Source organism: Lissotriton vulgaris, chromosome 1_1 (assembly GCF_964263255.1).
Source record: "Lissotriton vulgaris chromosome 1_1, aLisVul1.2, whole genome shotgun sequence".
Taxonomy (NCBI): domain Eukaryota; kingdom Metazoa; phylum Chordata; class Amphibia; order Caudata; family Salamandridae; genus Lissotriton; species Lissotriton vulgaris.
The window spans coordinates 99,656,858-99,673,453 of record NC_141685.1 but is presented as its reverse complement, the minus strand read 5'-3'; the positions used below and the strand labels follow the sequence as shown (position 1 = coordinate 99,673,453).

The following is a 16,596-nucleotide window of genomic DNA, read 5'->3' as shown; positions in this document are numbered from 1 at the left end:
ATACGATAAGGCACTGTAAATTTCAACGTGACTTAGTATCGTCGTGCCTTTAGTCGGAATAATGCGGTACGTGTCGGCATGTGATACTGAGTTGCCGTTTTGGAATTATGGGGTACCGTGCTATCACTATGAAAATGTCAATGTGGTCAATTGGTGACTTTAGTGCTGAGGTTCTTTAATTTTGACTCCATTTTACATTCCACTCCATTTTGTGTTGCCTTTACACAGGCTGCATGATTCGCGAAGTGTCTCTGCCCTTTGGACTGCAACGTGTCAAAAACCCCCTCTGTCCTTGGTCTTGAAACCCATCTCAGACACCAGCCGGCCTAAACTAATTCTTGTCTGGACTACCTAATCCCTGTATCAACTATCTGTTAGCCTTTAGTATTCTTCTCTTGTCGTATCTCATCTTTTGGCCTTCGCTATTCTCTCCCTGTGTTTTCCTATTACACAACCTTTCTTTTGAAGCATACAGACATGTCTGCCATTACAGATTGACCTATAGGTGCTGTCATTGATTGACTTATGGTGTTGGGCAAAAACACGACTCAAGGGGGATGTTCTGGTTACATGATGCTTTGTTTTGAATGTTTTCCTGTTGGCTAATATTTGGCAGATCTTGCATGTCCATATTAGGCATTTTGCATGCTTGCAAAAGCTAGGACTGCCCCTTACTTTTATGCTGAGTTTGTAATTCTCACATATATATAAGACCCCAGTGTTCTGTACTTTTTAGACTGCCTCATTCAGTTGTTAAGGCTTCTGTGTGACATAGTCTCACTCATTTGAGTTTAATAAAAATGTTATTTTATATTCCAGCTTCTGTGTCAAGTTCTTTGTATTAGTGAGACCCCTGAGAAGGAAGATTTGAGTTCTTCGGTGCTCATGAAACATAGAAAACAAAAAGGCTTACTCTTATGTTCAAATAGTCTGACTCCATGAGCCCCTGGGGTGGGTCCGGCTTACAGTCTCACTCTAGTTATGATTAAAAGGTAATGATTAAAGGGGGGGTGGAGAGAGGGATGTGACCGTGTGGTAGTCACCAGTGCAAGTCCCGCAGGTTTGGGATTGGCAGCGGTGTCCCCCCTTTCCCTACTTACTTGGTCACAGCTCAGGACCTGCAGCTCCACCAACTTGGCCACTACAGGAACTCGATCGGTGTTTGTAATGGTGTGGGCAGGGTTTAAATGTCTTCCTGGCGCCGCAGCTGAAGTTGATTTCCGGGATTAATGCCGTTTATGTTGTGCTATCATTTGGCTGATGGTGGTTTTAAGTGGCATGCAGTGGCAAGGTTCCAAACAGGCGGATTTTCTGCATGGAAAACAACTTTTCAAAATAAAACAAAAAGTATGGCCTCTTGCGCTGCCCCCTTTTAAGCCACTGTGTTGGGCTCATGCCTCCTGAGAAGAAAAAGTGAAAGCGTGCCGAGCCCGCAAAGCAAACATGAGGAGACGGCAAAGAGGAGTCCAGGAGCGTGCACATGCCCTGTCCGGGCGAGTGCAGGCATGGCAAAGAGGAGTCCAGGCGCATACACATGCCCTGTCCGGGCACGTGCAGGCAGGGCAAAGAAGAGACTGCAAAGAGGAGTCCAGGCGCGTGCACATGATATGTCCGGGCAGGGACGCCGAAATAGACGCGGAGGAAGCGCTGCTCCAGGGCTTTGGCAGAAGACCTGTTGCACTGCCGGAGGACTTGGCTGCACATGTGGGACACAGCGGTGAATGTGCGGCGGCCTGGGCAGGCTGCGGGCATGAGGGCGGACTGTGTTAGGAGACTGCCTGAAGGTCCTGTGTTGCCTTAATGCCGTGCATGAGCAGAATCTCCAGTCAGGGTGGGCAGGGCCTAAAGGAGACAGGGTGGACACAAACCCAGCTTCCAAAGAACACAGACAGAAAAACAACAACTAAAGCTCTTGCCAAGGCGAGCAGCGCATGCACGACCTAAAGAGTAAGGTCATGCATCGAGGATTGACTTTTTCCTAATAGATAAAATCTTAAATAATAATGCTAAAAAGGTTGAACATATACCCTTACATTTATCTGACCACTCCCTGGTCTACATGGCAATAAAAACAGGGAAATCCCAGGTAACATCCAGATGGACCGTAGATGCACCCTTTTTCTAGATCAGCAGATCATAGACAAGCTGAAATCAATAACTGAAGAATACTTTAAAATTCATATTAACAGCCAAACCCCGGAACAAAAGTCTGGGATGCCTATAAAGCAATCATTAGGGGGGCTTTAATTGGTTTGGCTGCTTTAAGGAATAAGGTGGTTAGACACAAAATTTGCAAACTAAAAGCCAGAATTCTAGACCAACAAAGAAAACTTGAGGTAGCGCTGTCTATACAAGATCAGGAAAAAATAGAAGATTTACATAAGAAAAAAAATGATTTGACTAATATACTAGATGAAACAATTAGGAAACAATGGTAAGCTATTGAACTACGAATATGTGGAAGGCAGTGGGAAACTCCTAGCATGGAAAATTAAAAGTAATCAAAATAGAAATAAGGTTGTAGCAATACAAAGAGAAAATCTGGGTAAACAGGAAGTGATGACTCGGGGATCGAGAAGGTGTGCACTGATTTTTTTCTATCTCTATATAATGAGGTTCTGGAGGGGTCTAACAAACAAGTTGACTCCTACCTGAGCAAGTCGGGTGTCCCTAATTTAGAAGCAGAAGATAGGGAAACACTCAACCCAAAAATAACCACAGAAGAAGTGATTGAGGTGTTGAAAAAACTAAATAGAGGGAAGGCAACGGGCCCAGATCCACTACCAAACGAGTTACATATGGTCTTAACCGCTTCCCTGCTTATGATGGAACCACACCATCATGAGCCACGGGCGGCGTGTGGTCATGACGGCATGGTTCTGCCATGCTGCGGCCGCTTCGCCCACGTGTCACTGAATCCCCGCCTGTGCGGGTGAATTAGTGAGTGGGCGGAGTCGTGATGGAACCACGCCGTCATGAGCACAGCTTGCCCGTGACTCATGAGGGCGTGGTTCCATCACGAGCATGGCAGGGCTCTCACCCTCCAACCCTCCACCTTACTATTACTATTTGAAATAGTGCCATGCATGCTCATAGTGCTGCAGAGGCCAGGGCTTCACAGCGCTTCAATCCATGCTCCTGATCTCCAATGCATCCTCGAGGTCACACCCAGACCCTGCAGGGATCCCCCACAGCTGAGCTTCCACCTCCCCCAGTGCAGCTCCCTCCTGCTGGTGCAGCTGCATTGATGCTCTTCATTCAACGCGTGGACATTGGATGTGACATGCAGCGCGCGGGGTCAGAGGCCTCCCTCACCTCTGCTTGAGCACCGGCCCGTGGGGGCTGCAGGCCCTGGGGGAGAGGGGGGCAGCCTGCCTGAGTCCGGCACCGGGGGCCCGAATGCCTGTGAGGAGTGTGTGGGGCCCGGTGTGTTATTCCCCACGAGCCACCATCGCACGCGCGAAGTAAACATCCATCACACCAGGACAGCGCGCCACAGCTGCGCATGTGCGAAGCGAAGACACTACTTCCGGGCGCCGAGTTAGGTCCTTGCACGGGGAACAGACTGTGAACTGCCCTGAACAGAGGGTGCGCAGTCTCACTGCGCCTGCGCAGAGGAGAGACACTTCCCCCCACATAGAGGAGTCGAACCGAGGAGCTTTGCACTAAAATACATCTCAGCGCGTGCTGTGGCGCGAGGCGCCTCGTGCTCCGTGGCCGGAGACAGTTGTTGTCTCTCATTCATTGTGTCCCGCGCGGACCTGTGCTGGCGCTGAGCTGTCGCCCTTTACTGTCCTGTGAACGAAAGAAAGAAATCTTTCCTACATGCGATCTGTTCTCGGCGCATGCGCAGTTAATCCAAGGTCTCTTAATCTGCAGCTGTGGGAAGCGGTGTCTATCCCCCGCGCATGCGCAGTTGTCTATGATCAGGCCCCCTTTGAACCCCGCGCTCATGGTTCAGTCCTGGCCTCAGCACAGCAGGGAGCACAACAGGACCCACATTGAACCCCAGGTGAGGTCAAGACCCACAGCAGGGAGCTCAGCAGGCCCCACATTGAACCCCAGGTGAGGTCAAGACCCACAGCAGGGAGCACAACAGGCCCCACATTGAACCCCAGGTGAGGCCAAGACCCACAGCAGGGAGCACAACAGGCCCCACATTGAACCCCAGGTGAGGTCAAGATCCACAGCAGGGAGCACAACAAGCCCCACATTGAACCCCAGGTGAGGCCAAGACCCACAGCAGGGAGCACAACAGGCCCCACATTGAACCCCAGGTGAGGCCAAGACCCACAGCAGGGAGCACAACAGGCCCCACATTGAACCCCAGGTGAGGTCAAGATCGCAGGGAGCACAACAAGCCCCACATTGAACCCCAGGTGAGGCCAAGACCCACAGCAGGGAGCACAACAGGCCCCACATTGAACCCCAGGTGAGGTCAAGACCCACAGCAGGGAGCACAGCAGGCCCCACATTGAACCCCAGGTGAGGTCAAGATCGCAGGGAGCACAACAAGCCCCACATTGAACCCCAGGTGAGGCCAAGACCCACAGCAGGGAGCACAACAGGCCCCACATTGAACCCCAGGTGAGGTCAAGATCGCAGGGAGCACAGCAGGCCCCACATTGAACCCCATGTGAGGTCAAGACCCACAGCAGGGAGCACAGCAGGCCCCACATTGAACCCCAGGTGAGGTCAAGACCCACAGCAGGGAGCACAACAGGCCCCACATTGAACCCCAGGTGAGGTCAAGACCCACAGCAGGGAGCACAACAAGCCCCACATTGAACCCCAGGTGAGGTCAAGACCCACAGCAGGGAGCACAACAAGCCCCACATTGAACCCCAGGTGAGGTCAAGACCCACAGCAGGGAGCACAACAAGCCCCACATTGAACCCCAGGAGAGGCCCGACCCCATCAGGGAGCACAACAGGCCCCGCATTGAACCCCAGGTGAGGTCAAGATCGCAGGGAGCACAACAAGCCCCACATTGAACCCCAGGTGAGGTCAAGACCCACAGCAGGGAGCACAACAGGCCCCACATTGAACCCCAGGTGAGGACAAGAGATACAAAGATTGTCTGGTGCTGGGAGGGTCTCGAGCCTGCTCCCCGGGGTTCATTATTTGTTGTTGTCTGCATCGATCGATGATTATTTTGTATCCACAATGTTCATTGACCCTCATTGCTGGATTTGGGTCACTCTTTTGAAGGCCTCAGCAAACATTGACATTTTTTTCGCCTGAAAAGCCTGTGATGAGGAGCAGAGCTGCCAAGGTTTCAGACTGCTATGTGTGACATTTTCATAACTTCAGGATAATTATGAGTGACATTTCAACAACTATGAGTGACTCTTTCTTGCGAGCAAAAAAATCAAGCAATGAGGACGAGGGAAACGTATAAATATCAGAAATGAGACCTATTTGAGCAATGAGAAAGAAAGGCCTGCGTGGGTAACTCATAATTATAATGACATTATCAAAATGTCACACATAAGCTTGGCTGCTATGAAAGAGGGCAGGCATCACTTCACATGACATAGCATTGAAGACCGTGACCATTTTCCTATTCTTGACACCGAGTCTTCTTTACTTACATATTTCATAAAAGTGATAGGAAGTATGTGTTTTATTGTATTGCTATTTAATTGCTTTTCTTGTACAATGCTGATCATATAATAAACTTGTGAATTTTGGATGGCACATAAGGCGAATAAGGATAAAAAGGCTGAAAAAATGCCAAAATAAAAGATAAGGAGCATGGTGAAACAAGGAGTATAAAACAAAACACTTTTATCGGGTGGTGTTTGTTGTACATGACAGGTCACTTAGAGTGGGGTGAACAACAGAGTTAGTAAGGCTGCCACTGCAGGGGCAACCTTATTCATAGGCGAATGCTGTAAGCAGGATTAATGTAAGGCTTGTGAAGTAACTACTAATACCAGCCTCAGACATCACCACTAGAAAACAATGAAATGCGGACATCTAGAAAGCAGGACTCACATGGCTCCGCTAAGAATTACCAGCAAACAAGAGCAAGGACTTGTGTTTAGACCGCCGAATCACAGGACTATACAACAGGATGTGAGAGGCCTTAACACACGGGCCTCTACCATAAATTAATTAGTCAGCTGACTTTAGGACTCTGGCCGACGCAGTCAGTAGTGGCATGGAAGCCTGATTTCTGGGCAAGCCTCATGAGAGGCTGCGACACACACAGCGATCACAGCACGGCAGGCAGTATTACTTTAAAATGTCACACCAGTAAAGTGAGCAGCCACAGTGTAATGGTCCGGCTCACCGAAGCTACACAGTTAACTTATTTGCGACCGCCAGTAGGAGATAGATATACACACAATCATACATACACACCTGTGGGTAAACTATTAAAGCTGAATTCGTAATCATATATATTAGAGCAAGTGTTCGTCACAGATGAAAAACGTCTTAAACACTACTTTACAATTAAGGTATTTGGGTGCAGTGTGTTTATTTTCTAAGCAGCCACGTTGAACAGCTGCGGTGGTTGACCAAAGCCAGAGCTTGGGTCAACAACTACCGCTGTGAATGTGGCAGCAAATGAGCCACATCTGCCCCCTCTCCCATCTAGAGCCGGGTGATGATCATTAGTTCCGAGAAGAGGAAGAATGCAACGAAAAAAACGGGGATCTTTGAGGCTAACTGATAGACGTGTAAGTGCGATTAAATATGGTCAAAGCCTATTAGGTAAACGCAGCGAATCTGCTTTTATTAACTGCTCTCTGTGAGACACTACCAACAACGTGCAACCGATCACAACGCCGTAACATACAAATATAAAAAGCAACAATACTTTCTACACCTGCAAAAAAACACACAATAACTGCCATGCTTAGTCCTAATGCAGTTTGCAAAAAACGTATGAGACCATGCACTGCGTTCACTTACAAGCTGTTAGAACAAGTCAACCTTATTTTGAATGTAATACCGCCACCGGCCCAAAAAAAACGGTACATTCCTCCTCAGGCTCTACGGTCACCTACCATTGCAAACAAATATGCTCAGACGCTGCAGGATTCACTCGACTCAGATTCGAGTCTATTCCTCCTCAGGCTCTACGGTCACCTACCATTGCAAACAAATATGCACAGACACTGCAGGATTCACTCGACTCAGATTCGAGTCCATTCCTCCTCAGGCTCTACGGTCCCCTACCATTGCAAACAAATATGCGCAGACACTGCAGGATTCACTCGACTCAGATTCGAGTCCATTCCTCCTCAGGCTCTACGGTCACCTACCATTGCAAACAAATATGCGCAGACGCTGCAGGATTCACTCGACTCTGATTCGAGTCCATTCCTCCTCAGGCTCTACGGTCCCCTACCATTGCAAACAAATATGCGCAGACCCTGCAGGATTAACTCGCCTCAGATTCGAGTCCATTCCTCCTCAGGCTCTACGGTCACCTACCATTGCAAACAAATATGCGCAGACGCTGCAGGATTCACTCGACTCCGATTCGAGTCCATTCCTCCTCAGGCTGTACGGTCACCTGTAGGAAGGTGGATATCTGACTATGGTTACCCCCAAACTTTTTGCCTGGTGTTTAGCTGGTTTTTGACTTAGTTGGCCTGGGATCCTGCTATTCAGGGCCCCAGGCTGATTGCTCTCTCCTTAAAATGGACTCCATGTACCTTAGGTGCATTACGAATTGGAACTGGTTCACCTTATGAGCCCCTGTAGTAGTGTACCCTAGGTACCCAGGGCATAGGTGTATCCAAGGCCTACCAGGGGCTGCAGCATGTATTATGCCACCCCTGGCCGGGCCTCCATATTTGACACAACTGGCTGATCACTCAGCTGGGGTAAGTTGGTGTAATCACCTCTTACTTAGGTACAGTATGCCTGTGCCTAACCCTAAACTGGACACATATATTCCTATCAGCCACTCCTATGGAAGGCCTCATCAATCCTGGAGGCAGAGTGCTTGGAAATATGTGAGATGGTGCTCTAGCATGAGCTGAGCCTGTCTGCAGCTGTCGGGAACCACTCCCTAAGCTGTTCCGGGATATGGCCATACCATATACTCTTAAGTGCATTATAATCCTCGCGGTTAAATGCTATCTTTGGTTTGGCTTTATCAAAACATGTCGAGTAAGGTGTCATACGAATTGGAATACTATCCCCTCGCCAATTCTGGCGACGGGGATAGCATTCCACCCTTCTAGAGAAACACGACATGTGTGTAGCCTTAACCCCGGTTAAAGTTAAACAGAGCCTCAGCATCACAAAATGGATGCTGCCACCACAGACACGAGTCTGTCCTCCTGCTGCTGACCGAAACTCGGCAGATGGTGGCCTGGACAAAGGGTTTCCTGCCTGGGGAGGTGCGAGCACCACCCCAGACAGGGTTTTGTGTATTGGGTAGGACAGGGCTGAATAGAATCAGACATGCCCGGGGCACACAAGGTGTCCCCGTGCATAGGCCAGTCCAAACCGGTCCTGGGACTTTCCAGACCCAGGCCTGGCGCGGAGCTGGACAAAGGAAAGGGGGTGTAACCGCCCCCCTTCCTGGTTCCTCCCAGAGGAGGGACCTAGTAGGTGATCCACCCCTCAGATTGGGAATAAGAGTGGGAGCAGTGCCATTGCACAGCAGATCATCCTGAATCAACTTAAAACTAAGAAGAAGACTGGACTTCGACATTCTGCTGCACAGAAGACTGAAGAGAATCTCCCTTGTGGCCTAGGAGTGGCCACCCTGTGAACACAGGTACCAACCAGCAACTCGACGTCTGCTTTGCCGCCGCCTCCCGCCGGAGCCCGAGCCCAGAGCCCGACAAGAACCAGACTCCCAGACCTCTCAGAGCCCGATCCACAGTCCCTGCAAAGAAGGGACCCGTGGAGGCACCGAGTGACGTGGGACCGGACCTCTTGGAAGACACTCGAAAAGCTGACTGCGCAGCTTCTGAGGCATCCTCGACGTTGTGCTTTGGGGACTGAGAACCCCCACCACCGAGCAGCCCTTGCACCGAAGATCAGCCCTCCAGCATCTCCACGATCTGCGCGGGGCCCTTTTGCATTGTGCCACTCGACGCGCCATCCCGGCCACTAGCCACGTGGTCAGCGGCCATCTTGGCGACGAACCCGAAGATTTACACAGCAGGTCTGGTTGCTCCAGACCTACCCAAGCTCCTGTGAAAAGGAGCATCCGCTCTGACCTTGCTGGCCCGAGTGAACAGCATCTTTCAACTTCTGCGTGGCTTGCATTTGCCAAGGCCTGTTTGCTCCGATCAGGTCGCCGACACCACCAACAGCGAGAAGCCTACGTGGGACAGCTCGTGACCGACTCCTGGACGTCCTCGACCCCGGGTATCCACGTGGCTGCAGAAAGAAGCTACCCGACAACGCCTGTTTGCACCCGACATCGCCTGGTTCCAATCTGGTTCCACGGTAGTCACTGGCTAGTGACTTTGAACACTGTCCCCTCTGCTTTCAGGTCTTCACATCTTCAGATCCACCCTTGGATCCACCGGAACTCTTCTCATCGAGCCGCCTGCAGCATCTTCAGCTCCAAGCACCATCGACCAGCGTGACGAAACCCGACACTACTTCGACCCTGTGCACCCGCTTCCTGTGGGTGAGGTAACTCAGCTCCGCCGGTGCTCCTGCACTGGTACACATCTCAAGGGCCTGTGTCTAAAGTTTTAACTCCGTAGGTCACTCGGAAGGTTCCTAACTTTCTAACTTTGTACTTTTTACGCACCATAGACTTTGTATTGGAAAGTGCGTGCACTTTGAACACTGCACCCGAGTCCCGTGGGCCTCTCCCGACTTAGTCATTGCTAGTCTCGAATAGCTCCAGCGATTCCCAAGGCCCTAGGCCTCTTCACTTTCCTATTGGTATCTCTTATACCACTTTCTTAGTATATGGTTTAGGTGGCCCCTAGGGCTCATCCATATTGTGCAACTTTTGTGTATTTTAAACTGTCTTGTGATTTAACGCTTGTGCTTCTGTGCTCATAAAGAGTCCAGGGGATTTTATAGTTAATAAATCAATATATATTTTCAATATATATCTGTGTGGTGTCCCTTTCATTTGGTATTCAAGGGGGTTGGGTATGGTATAACAGCTGGCTTCACATGCCTTTCAGAGTTTAGCCTAAGACTGCTTTGTCCACGTTACCACTAGGATAACTGGTCTACAAGGTTGAATTACAACCATCATCATAAGGGTTGCTTGGCATGGTACAAAGTGATCACTAAGAATTAGTGAGCATTATATACCAGGCCAACTTCTCACATTGGTGAGCAGCGGATTGGGATCTGAGCTTGCTGTTGTTTTACCATTACAATCTTTGAGATTATCATTTGAAAGATCATACAGGTACCTGCTAGGTACATATAAAACAAGACTAGTATACATAAGTTCTACTGAACTTAGTTGTTGTAGAGCAAAGGGAGTAGCACACCCTAGCTACAACTACTAGATAGGTTTAGTAGGTAAACACCAGTGTAGGTAGATTGCAACACATCCACCCACACTAGAGCAATGTCTGGAGCAGAGGGTTCCACTGGGAATGTCTCTGTTGAGAGTGACCCTCCAAGGGCACCATCCAAATTTGCTATTTTTTCCTTTAAGGAATTAAGACAGCTTTGTGTCTTAAGGGGTCTGAAGACAGGGCCTTCCCCTACTACAGACCACCTAAGAGAGCTCTTAGACCAGTCTGAGACTCTAAAGCCCTCTAAGGCAAACCCCACAGGGGATGCTGAAGGAGGCCATCCTTCAGAGGATGACACTGTAGACCCCCCTGCCCCTATCATCCTGGTAGATGAGGAAGCCTCCACCACTGGAGCTCCTCAGGTAGATGTAGAGGAAGAGGAGGAGGAGGTGGAAAGCAGTGAGTCAGATGATGACAGAGATAGTCAGGTGCTGGTCAGTAGACTGAACCAGGCTAACTTAAGCCTATTTGGGACTGAATCAGGTAACAACCCATTCAGACCCCCAGGTGGACTTAACCAGGGGCATAGGAGGAGGAGGAATCACTCAGGTGAATCCAATACCTCCCATGTCTCTAGAGGTTCTCATGGTCACTCCAGAAGGGAGATGACTAGCCCTCAGAGAAGGGAACATGAGACCAAATTGAGAGAAACTCAAATTAGAGAGGCTGAATTGAGAGTCCAGAGACAAGAGTTAGAGATTGCCCTGGCCCAAGAGAAACTTGCTAGAGCAAGACAGCCTAGAGAGAGTGGGGTAATAGAACCCACTGGTGGCAGCAATATCCACAAGGATAAAGACAGGTCTTTTGATAACAGAAACCGGAGTAAGATTGTGCCCCCCTACAAAGCTGGGGATGATATCCATAAATGGATTACTGCAATGGAGAGAGCCTGCAGAGTACAGCAGATTCCTCAGGAGCAGTGGGCAGCAATCTTGTGGCTCTCCTTTGAAGGTAGAGGCCGAGACAGACTCCTCGCAGTTAGTGATGGGGATTCTAGAAACTACCTGGTCCTGAAGAGTGCTCTGATTGATGGGTTAGGCTTAACCACTGAACAGTACAGGTTAATGTTCAGAGATACCCAGAAGACACAGACTCAGGACTGGTCTGAATTTGTTGAGTGTGCCACTAAGGCTCTGGAGGGATGGTTGCTGGGAAGCAAGGTTACAGACTATGAAGGATTGTATAATTTAATTATGAGAGAGCAAATCTTAAGTAATTGTAAAAATCAGCTTCTACATCAGCACCTGGTTGACTCTGATCTGACCTCCCCACAAGAATTGGGTAGGAGGGCAGACAAATGGATCAGAACCAGGATCAGGCCTAAGAACCAGGGTGGTGACCAAAAGAAAGAGACTACCAAGCCTCAAGAGAAGGGTGGGGATAAAAGTAAGGAAAAGACTTCCCCAGGGCCCCAAAACTCCAAGAATGGGGGTGGGTCCCAAGACACTTCTACAACCCAGAAAAAGCCTTATTGTCATACCTGTAAACAGGTGGGGCATTACAAAACAGATAGCTGTTGTCCCAAGAATGGCAATACGGAGAATATACCTCCAGGTAAGGCTCCAACACCTCCTGTCACTGTTAGCAGTGGCCCCCCAGGTGGTGGGAGCACCCCCAAGAATTTGGGTGGGTTTACTTTTGGAGGACAGGTGGACTCTGGCCTATCCAGGTCCTCTAACGCAGATACTCTTGTCTATGAGACTGGCATGGGGTTTGCCAATTTCACTGCTTGCCCAAACACTTTGAGCAAGTATAGACAGGAGCCCCTCATCAATGGTTTGAAAGTTGAGGCCTTCAGAGACACAGGGGCTAGCATCACCATGGTGGCTGAATGTCTAGTCCCCTCAAGGCAACTTTTACCTGATGCCAGATATCAGGTGACAAACATTGATGGCATAGAAACCAATCATCCCATGGCAGTAGTCAATCTTAGCTGGGGAGGTGTCACTGGCCCAAAGAGAGTGGCAGTGTCAGCAAACTTGCCTGTAGATTGCCTACTGGGTAATGATTTGGAAATCTCAGCCTGGGCTGAGGTTGAACAGCAAACCCATTCTAGAATGGTAAATCTCCATGGAAAGGTTAGTGGGGCTGTGATGGCTACAGCCCCAATCCAGGATGTCCTTCCTGAAAAGGTTGGGAGGGCTGAGCAAACCTCAGCCCCATCTTTAGATAACCTCCCTCCTGAAAAGAGTAGCAGGGCTGTACTAGTAACAGCCCATACCCAAACTGAGTCTCCTCCTGAAAAGGTTGGTGGGGCTGTGATGGCCACAGCCCAAACTCAAACTGATACATGGGTAGTGAAGCCTGAAATGATGGATCACTCCACCCAAACAGAGAGCATTGAGGAGGAAGAGAAATCTCCCTCCCACCAGACTTTAGGAAAGGATCAGCCTCCTCAGGGAACCGATCTTACCCCTGATGAAGGAACTGTCCCAGAGGTTGTTAGGCCTGGCCTGATAGAGCCTCTGATGGCAGTGGACCCTTCTCAGGTGGGACCCAGTCTGGAGCAGGTAACCTGCCCCTCTCTACCATGCCTTACTCAGCCCAGGGCTGCAGAGGACAAGAAGGACAGTGAACCCCAAAGGGCCCCCTGTCAAATAAAGCACACCCATCAACAGGTTAGGGGCACCGAAACTAGTAGCCCTAGTGAGGTGAAAACTTTAAAAACTCCTGAGGGATCCCCCTTAAAAGTAGTTAGGGACCTCCCCCAGATGGATATTGTTGGGCACAGCCAAACCTGGGACCAAAAGGCCCCAAACCTGACCTGTCCCTCCAGTAAGCCAAACAGAGGGACCCAGCCTCCAGCTTTAGGTAGCCAGAGGTTGACCCTGAGAGCACAGTGCAACTCAGTCAGAGAAAGAAAGGCACACATGGTGGAGAATGATTGGAGGAAGCTGAGCCCTACAGAGGAGACTCACTTCAGTACTCCATCTCAACACCAGCCTTTGACTTTGCAAAGACACACCACAGGTAGAGATTCCCTATGGTGGAGACCCTCAGATACCCTTAGGGTGAGGGATTGCTTAGTGGACCATGAGACAGGGGGTTACCAAGCCAGAGCTGGTACTTCCTTATATGGCCACTTAGGCAATATAGGCTTACCTGGTCAAGGATAGCCTTATCTCCTTTCGTTTGGGGGGGGGGGTTATGTAGGAAGGTGGATATCTGACTATGGTTACCCCCAAACTTTTTGCCTGGTGTTTAGCTGGTTTTTGACTTAGTTGGCCTGGGATCCTGCTATTCAGGGCCCCAGGCTGATTGCTCTCTCCTTAAAATGGACTCCATGTACCTTAGGTGCATTACGAATTGGAACTGGTTCACCTTATGAGCCCCTGTAGTAGTGTACCCTAGGTACCCAGGGCATAGGTGTATCCAAGGCCTACCAGGGGCTGCAGCATGTATTATGCCACCCCTGGCCTGGCCTCCATATTTGACACAACTGGCTGATCACTCAGCTGGGGTAAGTTGGTGTAATCACCTCTTACTTAGGTACAGTATGCCTGTGCCTAACCCTAAACTGGACACATATATTCCTATCAGCCACTCCTATGGAAGGCCTCATCAATCCTGGAGGCAGAGTGCTTGGAAATATGTGAGATGGTGCTCTAGCATGAGCTGAGCCTGTCTGCAGCTGTCGGGAACCACTCCCTAAGCTGTTCCGGGATATGGCCATACCATATACTCTTAAGTGCATTATAATCCTCGCGGTTAAATGCTATCTTTGGTTTGGCTTTATCAAAACATGTCGAGTAAGGTGTCATACGAATTGGAATACTATCCCCTCGCCAATTCTGGCGACGGGGATAGCATTCCACCCTTCTAGAGGGACACGACATGTGTGTAGCCTTAACCCCGGTTAAAGTTAAACAGAGCCTCAGCATCACAAAATGGATGCTGCCACCACAGACACGAGTCTGGCCTCCTTCTGCTGACCGAAACTCGGCAGATGGTGGCCTGGACAAAGGGTTTCCTGCCTGGGGAGGTGCGAGCACCACCCCAGACAGGGTTTTGTGTATTGGGTAGGACAGGGCTGAATAGAATCAGACATGCCCGGGGCACACAAGGTGTCCCCGTGCATAGGCCAGTCCAAACCGGTCCTGGGACTTTCCAGACCCAGGCCTGGCGCAGAGCTGGACAAAGGAAAGGGGGTGTAACCGCCCCCCTTCCTGGTTCCTCCCAGAGGAGGGACCTAGTAGGTGATCCACCCCTCAGATTGGGAATAAGAGTGGGAGCAGTGCCATTGCACAGCAGATCATCCTGAATCAACTTAAAACTAAGAAGAAGACTGGACTTCGACATTCTGCTGCACAGAAGACTGAAGAGAATCTCCCTTGTGGCCTAGGAGTGGCCACCCTATGAACACAGGTACCAACCAGCAACTCGACGTCTGCTTTGCCGCCGCCTCCCGCCGGAGCCCGAGCCCAGAGCCCGACAAGAACCAGACTCCCAGACCTCTCAGAGCCCGATCCACAGTCCCTGCAAAGAAGGGACCCGTGGAGGCACCGAGTGACGTGGGACCGGACCTCTTGGAAGACACTCGAAAAGCTGACTGCGCAGCTTCTGAGGCATCCTCGACGTTGTGCTTTGGGGACTGAGAACCCCCACCACCGAGCAGCCCTTGCACCGAAGATCAGCCCTCCAGCATCTCCACGATCTGCGTGGGGCCCTTTTGCATTGTGCCACTCGACGCACCATCCCGGCCACTAGCCACGTGGTCAGCGGCCATCTTGGCGACGAACCCGAAGATTTACACAGCAGGTCTGGTTGCTCCAGACCTACCCAAGCTCCTGTGAAAAGGAGCATCCGCTCTGACCTTGCTGGCCCGAGTGAACAGCATCTTTCAACTTCTGCGTGGCTAGCATTTGCCAAGGCCTGTTTGCTCCGATCAGGTCGCCGACACCGCCAACAGCGAGAAGCCTACGTGGGACAGCTCATGACCGACTCCTGGACGTCCTCGACCCCGGGTATCCACGTGGCTGCAGAAAGAAGCTACCCGACAACGCCTGTTTGCACCCGACATCGCCTGGTTCCAATCTGGTTCCACGGTAGTCACTGGCTAGTGACTTTGAACACTGTCCCCTCTGCTTTCAGGTCTTCACATCTTCAGATCCACCCTTGGATCCACCGGAACTCTTCTCATCGAGCCGCCTGCAGCATCTTCAGCTCCAAGCACCATCGACCAGCGTGACGAAACCCGACACTACTTCGACCCTGTGCACCCGCTTCCTGTGGGTGAGGTAACTCAGCTCCGCCGGTGCTCCTGCACTGGTACACATCTCAAGGGCCTGTGTCTAAAGTTTTAACTCCGTAGGTCACTCGGAAGGTTCCTAACTTTCTAACTTTGTACTTTTTACGCACCATAGACTTTGTATTGGAAAGTGCGTGCACTTTGAACACTGCACCCGAGTCCCGTGGGCCTCTCCCGACTTAGTCATTGCTAGTCTCGAATAGCTCCAGCGATTCCCAAGGCCCTAGGCCTCTTCACTTTCCTATTGGTATCTCTTATACCACTTTCTTAGTATATGGTTTAGGTGGCCCCTAGGGCTCATCCATATTGTGCAACGTTTGTGTATTTTAAACTGTCTTGTGATTTAACGCTTGTGCTTCTGTGCTCATAAAGAGTCCAGGGGATTTTATAGTTAATAAATCAATATATATTTTCAATATATATCTGTGTGGTGTCCCTTTCATTTGGTATTCAAGGGGGTTGGGTATGGTATAACAGCTGGCTTCACATGCCTTTCAGAGTTTAGCCTAAGACTGCTTTGTCCACGTTACCACTAGGATAACTGGTCTACAAGGTTGAATTACAACCATCATCATAAGGGTTGCTTGGCATGGTACAAAGTGATCACTAAGAATTAGTGAGCATTATATACCAGGCCAACTTCTCACATCACCTACCATTGCAAACAAATATGCGCAGACCCTGCAGGATTCACTCGCCTCAGATTCGAGTCCATTCCTCCTCAGGCTCTACGGTCCCCTACCATTGCAAACAAATATGCGCAGACCCTACAGGATTCACTCGACTCAGATTCGAGTCCATTCTTCCTCAGGCTCTACGGTCACCTACCATTGCAAACAAATATGCGCAGACACTGCAGGATTCACTCGA

General features: G+C 50.1%; 1 protein-coding gene across 1 annotated transcript in view; it reads left to right on the top strand.

Annotated features, from left to right (window-relative positions):
- Nucleotides 1-3,912: 3,912 nt before the first annotated feature.
- Nucleotides 3,913-16,596, top strand: part of LOC147737573 (uncharacterized) — a 44,006-nt gene continuing 31,322 nt past the window's right edge. The window contains exon 1 of the mRNA XM_086936424.1: nt 3,913-4,152. The gene's annotated coding sequence lies outside the window, so the exon portion shown is untranslated. The remainder of the gene's footprint in view (nt 4,153-16,596) is intronic.